The following is a 9,346-nucleotide window of genomic DNA, read 5'->3' as shown; positions in this document are numbered from 1 at the left end:
TTGAGGGTACGCGTCTCCGTTGAGTTGATCCTTAAAAATACATAAAAAAACAATTAAAACCAAGAAACAAAAATAAATTTTCAATTTTAGCATAAAACTAGTTAGAATACAAAATAGAAACTAAAATTAATAATCATAATAATTTAAAAATGAACCACCTTCGAGCTCTTCCTCTTCGAATTGGAGTTCCTCATAATGTTGATCTTCAAAATGGTGATCCATAGCAAATGGGGAAGGAGAAGAGGAAAAACTGAAAAGGAGGAAGAAAGGGACACAGGGATGAAGTGGGGAAGGAGAAGAAGAAAGACTGAAATTCGGGGAGAAATGAAAGCACGGATGAAATGGGAAAGAGAGGGGTTTGAATATGGGTAATTAGTTGGCGTCTGTTTAAACCGACATTGATTGACTGACGTCGAATTAAAAGTCATTGGTGTAGAATTAAATGTACATGGTGTCGATTAAAAACGACGCCAACCTGACACACTTTACTGATATTCACTTCGAGTTAAATGAACCAGTCAACTTTCTGACAATCTTTATTGAAAATCACGGCGTCGGTTTAAATTAATGTTCGTGTTGGTCTGAACTGACACCAACTTTTGTCACATATTTTGAAATTCAGGTAGTGTCGGTTTAATGAAACTCGCGTCAAATTAAAAGATGATAGCGTCAGTTAAAACCGACACTAAGTCTAACACTTACGTCTTTTCCATCCATTTCCTCATGCAAAACAAGCGGGAGATTTCCCATCTAATATTTCAAATTATCCGACCAATGCCGTCGACTCACCACCGATTCTACGAGTTCGCAAAAGCTGCACTCACCAGAATCTTCGTCCACCCTTACGCCACGGTCCGTCTCCGCCCTAGAAATATCAATCTCTGCATTTTGAAGGTGTGCGAATTGTACTGCGGCGGAGGAGTCGACGCCGAGAAGTGGGACGATGCTCAAATCGGCCATTACATCGGAATCGGTACCGTTCATTTCCTGTTTCTTGCAACTTCGTATTGTTTCTGTGTATGTTTCTCTGTAATTTGTGAGAATTAACAATGGCGGTGCTTGCCGTTGGAATTGGTAGATATTTCATCTTCGGGAATAAGCCAGAGAAGATAAGCGTGGGACAGCCAGAGGAAGGCTTACACTGCTGACTTCTTTGAGCTTGACCCTTGCATGGTATGGCAGCCTAGCCTCTCTTTCTTTGTTTCTCGCTTTCTTCTTTCTCTTTGTTGGTTTCGCACCGTAAGTCGAAAATTCAGAATCAGGGTTATTTTGGGTTTGTTTTAGCATGAATTCAGGGTTATTTTGGCTTTGTTGGTTTCTTCTAATTGTTGGGGTTTAAAAATGCTTCACTACTTGGAGAGGTTTATCTTACAAAGAAAAATGTAACGCAGCGGAATTGATAGGCAAGGGAAAGAATTCTCAAAGTATTACACAAGGTTTTTATTCACTCACAAACTTAGTACAAAAGGAAACACTCAAACACTCTTAGAAGCTTTGTTGCTTCTTCTTACTTCTTACTTGATACTCTCACTTCTTGCTACTTGCTCTCTTGGTTGTTCCAAATGGTGTGGATGCCTTCTCCTTTTATAGGCATGGATGGAACCTTGGAGAAGCATGAAAACATCATGCTAGAGATATCTAGATAATTCCACTACCTTCCTAAGCTAGAATTATCTACACTAATCTTGTATGTTGGTGGAATCCTCACCATTCTTCTAGACTCTTCCACCAACTTGAACTTTGCTAGAATTCTCTAGCATGTGCATGGATCTTTCTTTGTGTATGGGCCGGATCAATTATCTTTGGGCCAAGACAAGATTACAATTCAACACTAATAACGGTTGTTGAGTGACGTTTATCTAGGATTCATCTAATATGAAATATCTAGACCAGAAATTTATATATTTGGGTGAAACTTTTAGTTGCTTGCTTTGGATAATTTTTGGTCTCTTCAATCCTGCATTCTTTGACCGTGGAATACTTTGACAGGAAGATGTAGAGATGCATTTGAAAGGTAAGGCAAACACGCCTGATTTAGTTTGCTGCTTGCAGAATTTGCAGGTTAATAATTCAAAATATTTTTAAAAATTAAAACCCATGTTGGCTACAACCGACACCGGCTTTGAAAATATTTCTTTTAACCGACGCTAACATTATGTCGGTCACAACCAACACCGGGTTTCAAAATTTTTAATAAAAATTAAAACCTATGTTAGCTACAACCGACACTGTCTTTGAAAATATTTAAAAATTATCATTAGTGTCGGCCAGAAGTGACACCAGTTGTCTTTTAACCAACGCTAACGTTATGTCAGTTAAAAGTGACACAGTTTTTTTTTAATGTGACACCAGTATTAAAAATATTAAAATCAATGTCGGTTATAAGCGACATTAACAGTTTATGCCAGTAATAACCAATAGTAACTCCGACACCATATTAAGTGGGTGTCAAAATGTCTTATCTGCCACTATGTTGTATAAAAGTGACACCACCCACATACACAATAAGGCCCTTTTGTAGTAGTGTACCATTTACTCGAACTGAGATGTCAAAGCTGACATAAAAAAGAAGGCTATGCTGACATGAACAAAGAGATGTCAAATTTGAAGCTGCTTTCAAATATGATTTTGCTATTTCCAAAGCCATTCTACTTGACTTACTTTAAATGCTAGCATATTTAAGTATTATATTCTTATTTTTAAACCAACAACAATTCAACTTTTATTATTTTTGTTTAAAAAAAAAACATAAAGCAATAAATTTTGGCATATCAAATGGAAAGAAAATATTGACAATATGTAAAATTGCCAAATTAGCCGTCAAATTGAAATTTGATGCTTTGAATTTGACTGTCTATTTTGAAGATGCTCTTAAAAACTCTCTTTTTTCGGTCATAAAGTGCTAAATTATATAACAAGAGAGATCAATATATATTTTCATACAACCGGTAAAAACGAATAAAACTTCATGCTGGTGGTGATGTTTTTGATTTGAGTGTTTTCTTTCGGTTATAGCTTTTGGATACATATTAGGTTTGCTCACCCATCTTCCCTACCTTATCACCATGATCGTCCTATAATTAGGCTGCTTAAAAATGTGTCGATTTTTATTGGCCAAATTGCAATGCCTAGATTACTATATAGAGATCTTGCGAGTTTATGGACCAGATCAAAAGTAATGTCACCACTAGTGAAATTATGTCTCTTTGCTTGAATGAAGCACCGAAAGTTGAAGCTAATACAAATTTCTTCTTCATGCACAGTAAAAAAAATGCACATAGACATAGACGTAAGTGGTGAACCTTGAATTGCAAGAAAGAGAGCCTGATTGGCCGCTTTCAGGCAATGTGTTTGCTGGAGCCAGCATCCATTACATATATATGGTCGTTAATTTGGCAATAGATTATTAATCTGGATATGTAAGACATTCCTAAGTTGAAATGCAGAAGCACATTTGCAAAAACATCCTCGAGCTTACCTTGAATAACAATGTAATGGCCATATTTATAGTAAATTTATTGGAGTCGTGACACTAAGCAGTCATCTTCTTGGTTATGTGTACAAAACTGGATGCACCACTATACTATTGGGCACTGACTTAGATTTGTGCACTATAAATTTAGAGACGCAAAAATTTTTCGATGACCTAATTATTATAGTGTATGCTAATTAGGTAACAACCCATTTTCATAGCAATTAAGTATGGGCATCATAGACCTACCGACTAATTAAGATTTGATTACTGATGATTTGGATGAGATCCATTAATCCCCACGTCACAATGATGCTTCAGTTGTACGTAATTTTCCTGTGGATTGGGAGCGTATGTGTGATACCTACTTCTGTATTTTTTTTTTTTTTTTTTTTGTATAAATATTATGTTTTAAAAGTTCACAATTAAGATCACTCACATGATGAGAGAACCTAAGAAAATTAATTTTATATGCAACTCGATGCATGCAAAATTTTCTATCCTAACTCAACTGTAACATCTCATATCGACCAACGGAGAATGGGTGATGTGTCTTATATATACATGCCCACTTCTATATAGCATGAGAATTTTTGGTAGTTCACTGGCTTCGAGTTCCATTGGAACTCCGAAGTTAAGCGAGTTCGGGCGAGAGCAATCCCATGATGGATGACCCACTGGGAAGTTCTCGTGTGAGTTTCCAGAAACAAAACCGTGATGACGTGATCGGTATGTTACGGCGGAGTTGAACCCGGAACGTGGTGGAGCCCGGATTGGGTTGTGACATAAACTCCTCCATAAGACCAAGAAGACATTTGGCAGGAACAAGGCTTATGATACTATTACTTACATCTCATGCATGTTTTGGTTCCAACTTCTGATTAAGATTCTAGCCACACAGTCCTCTCTATTTTCTCTCTCTCTGCACTAAAAGAGAATCATAAGCACAAAAGAATCCAATGTGCTACCACCAGATTGCCTTATTACTCACTCATCTGTAGATTGCATGTGACAAACATATAAGAAAAAGGATTGGTACTTTCTAACACTTACATGCATTTTGTCCTTTAGTCTCATACATGCTTAGTTACAAAGTACCAAATCTCATGAGTGCACCTTTGATAAGTGATGATTTTTTTTTTCTTTTTTTTTTTAATGATTTAGACAATAATCACCTGGCATGAAAATTAATTCTCTAACAATCATGACAATCCAATTCTCATAATGTTATATAATATATATAGTTATGGAGTCATATTTTATTCATATATATATATATAGAGGAAGTCTTTAAGGAAAAAAAATCTTCATTTTTATATGAAAATGGAAATTAGTTATGGGGTTCACACCACATCAAATTTTAATGATCCGAACCGTTCATTTTTCAAGTTGTACTTCATAGATAATCATTGCAAAATATTAGCCAAATCGAAAATATTTAAGATATTTAATTGGGTTAAAAAAAATAAACGAATACTTTATTATATAAGAAACAATGAAATTTGATTTTGATGATTAAATAGGCAAATGATTTTGGATTGAATTGAATTTTTGTAAGGATGATCTATAAATTGAGACTAACAAAATAAATAATTCAAATCGTTAAAATTTGATGTGAAATAAATCTCATAACTAATCTCTATTTTTGAAAAAAATAGAAATCCCTTTACGTGTGCGCGCGTGGATATAGTTTTCATTTGAAAAAGGTTCTGTCTCCAATTCGAGTACTCCAAGCTCCACTAAAATTTTGTGGTATACTTGTTGTACATACCACGTGCCACGAACATGGAAAAAAGTTGGCACTGGCAGAGTAAATTAGGGTTCCCAAAAAAAAAAAAAAAATATATATATATATATATTGCTTACAACGGTCAGATATCTGACCCCATGAACCCCATCCCAGGTACGTTTCAGCACTTGATCGTATTTAAAAGTGTGCTCATCTTTTTTGTCATTTAGTACTATAATTTAGTGGCACTTCTTTTTTTGTCACTTAATACTATAATTTAATGGTATTTCTCTTTACTGGTAAATAAGAGATCTTAGATTCAATTCTCGCCAAATGTGAATTTGAACCATATTATTGCTAGCCTATTGTGCGCTTAGTCCACTCTAACATCGTTAACTTGTGAGCATTGTTCTAAAAATCCCCGCCTAGACGCTAGACGGCTAGTCACCACTCCGATTAATGCCTAGACATTTGAAAATTAAGAAATGACGCCTAGACTAGCTAAGGCGCCCGCCTAGACTGCCTAAGCACCCACCTAGACCTGCTTAGGTTGCGACTCACTTAGACAGAAAATAGATAACTTTCAATTTGCATTTAATTTTTTTTCAATAAATTGTAAGAGACTTGTTGAATACTTAAATGAGCACACACTATATGATTGTTTTCCATGTTTTCATTATGTTCCAATACTTCATAATACATATGTCATTTTATTTTGTAGTTTATGATGAAATTATATATATTTTAAGTATAAACAGACACTTATTTACACGAAATATAATGGATTTACTTAAATCTGCCTAGTCCACCTAGGCACCCACCTAGACCCCGCCTAGCCCGCCGCCTGACTAGCGTCTAATGTCTTTTAGAAACTTGCCTGTGAGATTGATAATCTGAATTAATAATTTTGAACTCTTTCTTAAGCTTAAACACGACCATGCATGGCCATAAGGAAAAAGAGAAAGCAGAAGAGGGAAAAAGAGGAAGAGATGGAAGAGGAGATGGAATTTCTTATTTATCAAATTATTTTAAATCTTTTTCAAAATAGATAGGTATATAAGAACAAAGTTGATTGGTTTAAACCCTAACATATTCTGTTTAACATCCTCTTAGTTAAAAACGTTTGCAAACCCTAGAATTTTTGTACCTGGAGTCAGAACAACATTGCAAACTAGTTAACAAAGTTGGCCAATCTGAAGATTGTTTTGAAACTAGCAAATTGTATCTTGGTTGACATTTGGGACCCTTTCCCACAAAACCCTTCAATATTTCAGTGGGCTATCTGTCCATACATATGTGTGTGTGTGTGTGTGTGTATACAGTTTTACATGTACAGTTTTACAGAGGTAGTGCACTGCCCTCCGTCTGGGTTGTAACCACATGACAAAGTATTATCATTATGTCTTCTTCGTTCAAGTTAAAATCAAGTGAAGGCCATCTGTTTATTCGAGAAAAAGTGACTCAGCTGAGAGAGAGAGAGAGAGAGAGAGTCAACAATCACTTTCACTTTTCTCTCTGTAAATATCTGTGAACTCTGAAATCCCTCACATTCAAGTCGTGGAGGGGGGCAAACTGCCATGAAATCTTGTTAAAAAAAGAATGTTAGGCCATTGTCACTTTTAAGGTCTTCTCTTTTCTTTAATCACCGTTGGTATATAAATGTTTTTTGCCCAAACTAAAAGAGAAACTCTTCTAAGAAGTAGGAACCAAGAAGATTGTGTATGTCACTTTTGTATTTTTTTTTTCAATAGTACATAGCATTGAGCAATGCAGAAAATTAATGGTTGGGATTGAAGATATAAGATCTCTGGAAATCAAATATTATGCTAAAACACTTGTTTCACTTAGTGCTGCATAGTTTTGAAACCGGGCCTATCACATTTATAAATTATTTTTTCAAGTCATGATACATGTTTGTACAATCATTTCACAAATACTAAGTTTCTACTAGAAGAAACTATCCCTCGTTACTTAAAAATTTTAGTTTGACACGTGTGCTGCAATTCTTTTTATGTTTTTAACAAAATATTTATGCATTTGATTAGGTTGTTTTTTCGAAGTAATAATGAGAATTCGAGTAGTGTTGAGATCACATATAATACTGAGATAATTTGGTCTAATGCTTTGAACTAGGGATAAGTGTTAAAATTAATAATTAAAAACAAGTCTTTGAAGTCAAATAAAGGATCATGTGAGAATATACACACTGCCCTAACCATCTTTAAAGCCTAAAGTTTTGGTAACTTTGTGCAGCGGGTTGCTGATTGAGGATCTCCTTTAATTTCTTCCACAAAGCACGCATATATAGTGAGGAACTATGAATCATAATGTTCTTATAGGAATATGGGAAAGCTAATTTTATCAGAACTGTAGAATCAAATCCCCAGATTACATGTAACTACTAAGAGGATGTGTCGGAGGGGATGATAATTTTCATGCCACTACTGGTACGTACTGCACTTAAAATGTGGGTCTCGTTGTAAAGGGGCACACTCATTGGGCTTGGCTGGACCCCTTAGACACATCAAATAAAAGAAGGCAACGGGACCATTTCTGATTCACCGCATCACAATCATACAAATAATGAACTGAAGTAAAAGCAAACTGGTTAATTTGACCTTCATCACATGCTCAACCAGCTAATTTTGCCCGAAATGAAAGAAACTTGTAGACGTGAGTGTAATCGTATTGGTTAAAGGATTGTGCTATCTCTTAGAGCATCTCTAATGGACCCTAAACAGGGACAACTACCGTATAAAATGAGTATAAAACAAATATAACGACAAAAGGACTCTCCAATGAGTCGTATTGGTTAAAGGATTGTGCTATCTCTTAGAGCATCTCTAATGGACCCTAAACAGGGACAACTACTGTATAAAATGAGTATAAAACTAATATAACGACAAAATGACTCTCCAATGAGTCGGAAAGTGAGTCCCTATAAATGAATCGGAAAGTGAGTCCCTAAAATATAAGGACTCACCGGATACTTGGTGCATGCACCCATATATAGGAACTAAAATAGTGGACCTTTGGACAATTTAAGTGGCAAAGCTAGCCCACCCAAATGAGCGTTGCTGTGCAGCATGAACTCCAAAAGGATTTTTGCATAAAGAAAGGGAAATTTTGGATCTTAGGGTAGATATCATTTTTACTCAAAAACGTTTTAGGTTAAAATATATCATCTATGGTTTAGAAAATATTTTAAATGTCTACAGTAGAAAATGAAATGACTATTAATCTAAGCTGAAACATAAAATTATTTATTCACTAGAATCAAATTATTTAAACTAAGTATTAAATTAATGTTTTCTTCATTAGGTATTGAATCAATGTATCTTTTAATTAATAGTAAGCTAATGCCATCTTTTCGTGTCCCTAATTATTCCTTATATTTTCACCATTGACCTAGTTTAATTATAAAAAAAATAAAATAAAATAAAAAATAAAAAGAACGAGGTTAGCACATTACAATATATGAACCTTAGTTTTTTTGTTTTTTTTTTTGTTTTTTTTTGTTCTCTTTTTTTCATTATGTGCCCAACTACGTACCTAATCAATTTGCAAGGGCATAACCTAATAATGAAGCAATTCTAATTATGTTTTTGTGAAGAAAAAATTTGGTATTAGAATTTGAATGTTTTTTAGTTAAAATGTTCACAAAAATATTTTACAAGAACGTAATGTTAAATTAATTCAAAAAAGTTTAACTTAAACCTAAAATGTGCACCTAATCAAATTGTCACATAAAATCATAAAACCCTTAAATTTAGGGATTCTACTATAAGGACTTTCCCATTGGAGACAATATTCCTTTAAAGACAAAGATTCTCTTTAAGTTTTTAAATGAGTACTCAAAGGTGGTGGTGAGAGTCCCTAAATAGGAACTCTCATTGAAGATGCTATTATGCATTTGATTTTGAACTATTTTTTCTCAAATTATATTAGAGTGAAATATCACTTGTACAAAACAAAAAAAGAAAGAAAGAAAGATATCAATGTTTGTGTATTTCCGAAATGCTTAACAAATAGTTGGGATGTCTGTTGTAAAGTGACAGGCCATGTATCTAGGAAATACAATGAAAACTAAGTAAATAATATTTTTTAACTACATCTCAAGTAATAACCTCCTAAAGTTATAAAAT

The sequence above is a fragment of the Pyrus communis genome, chromosome 2, assembly GCF_963583255.1.
Source record: "Pyrus communis chromosome 2, drPyrComm1.1, whole genome shotgun sequence".
NCBI lineage: Eukaryota > Viridiplantae > Streptophyta > Magnoliopsida > Rosales > Rosaceae > Pyrus > Pyrus communis.
This window is presented reverse-complemented; position numbering follows the sequence as displayed.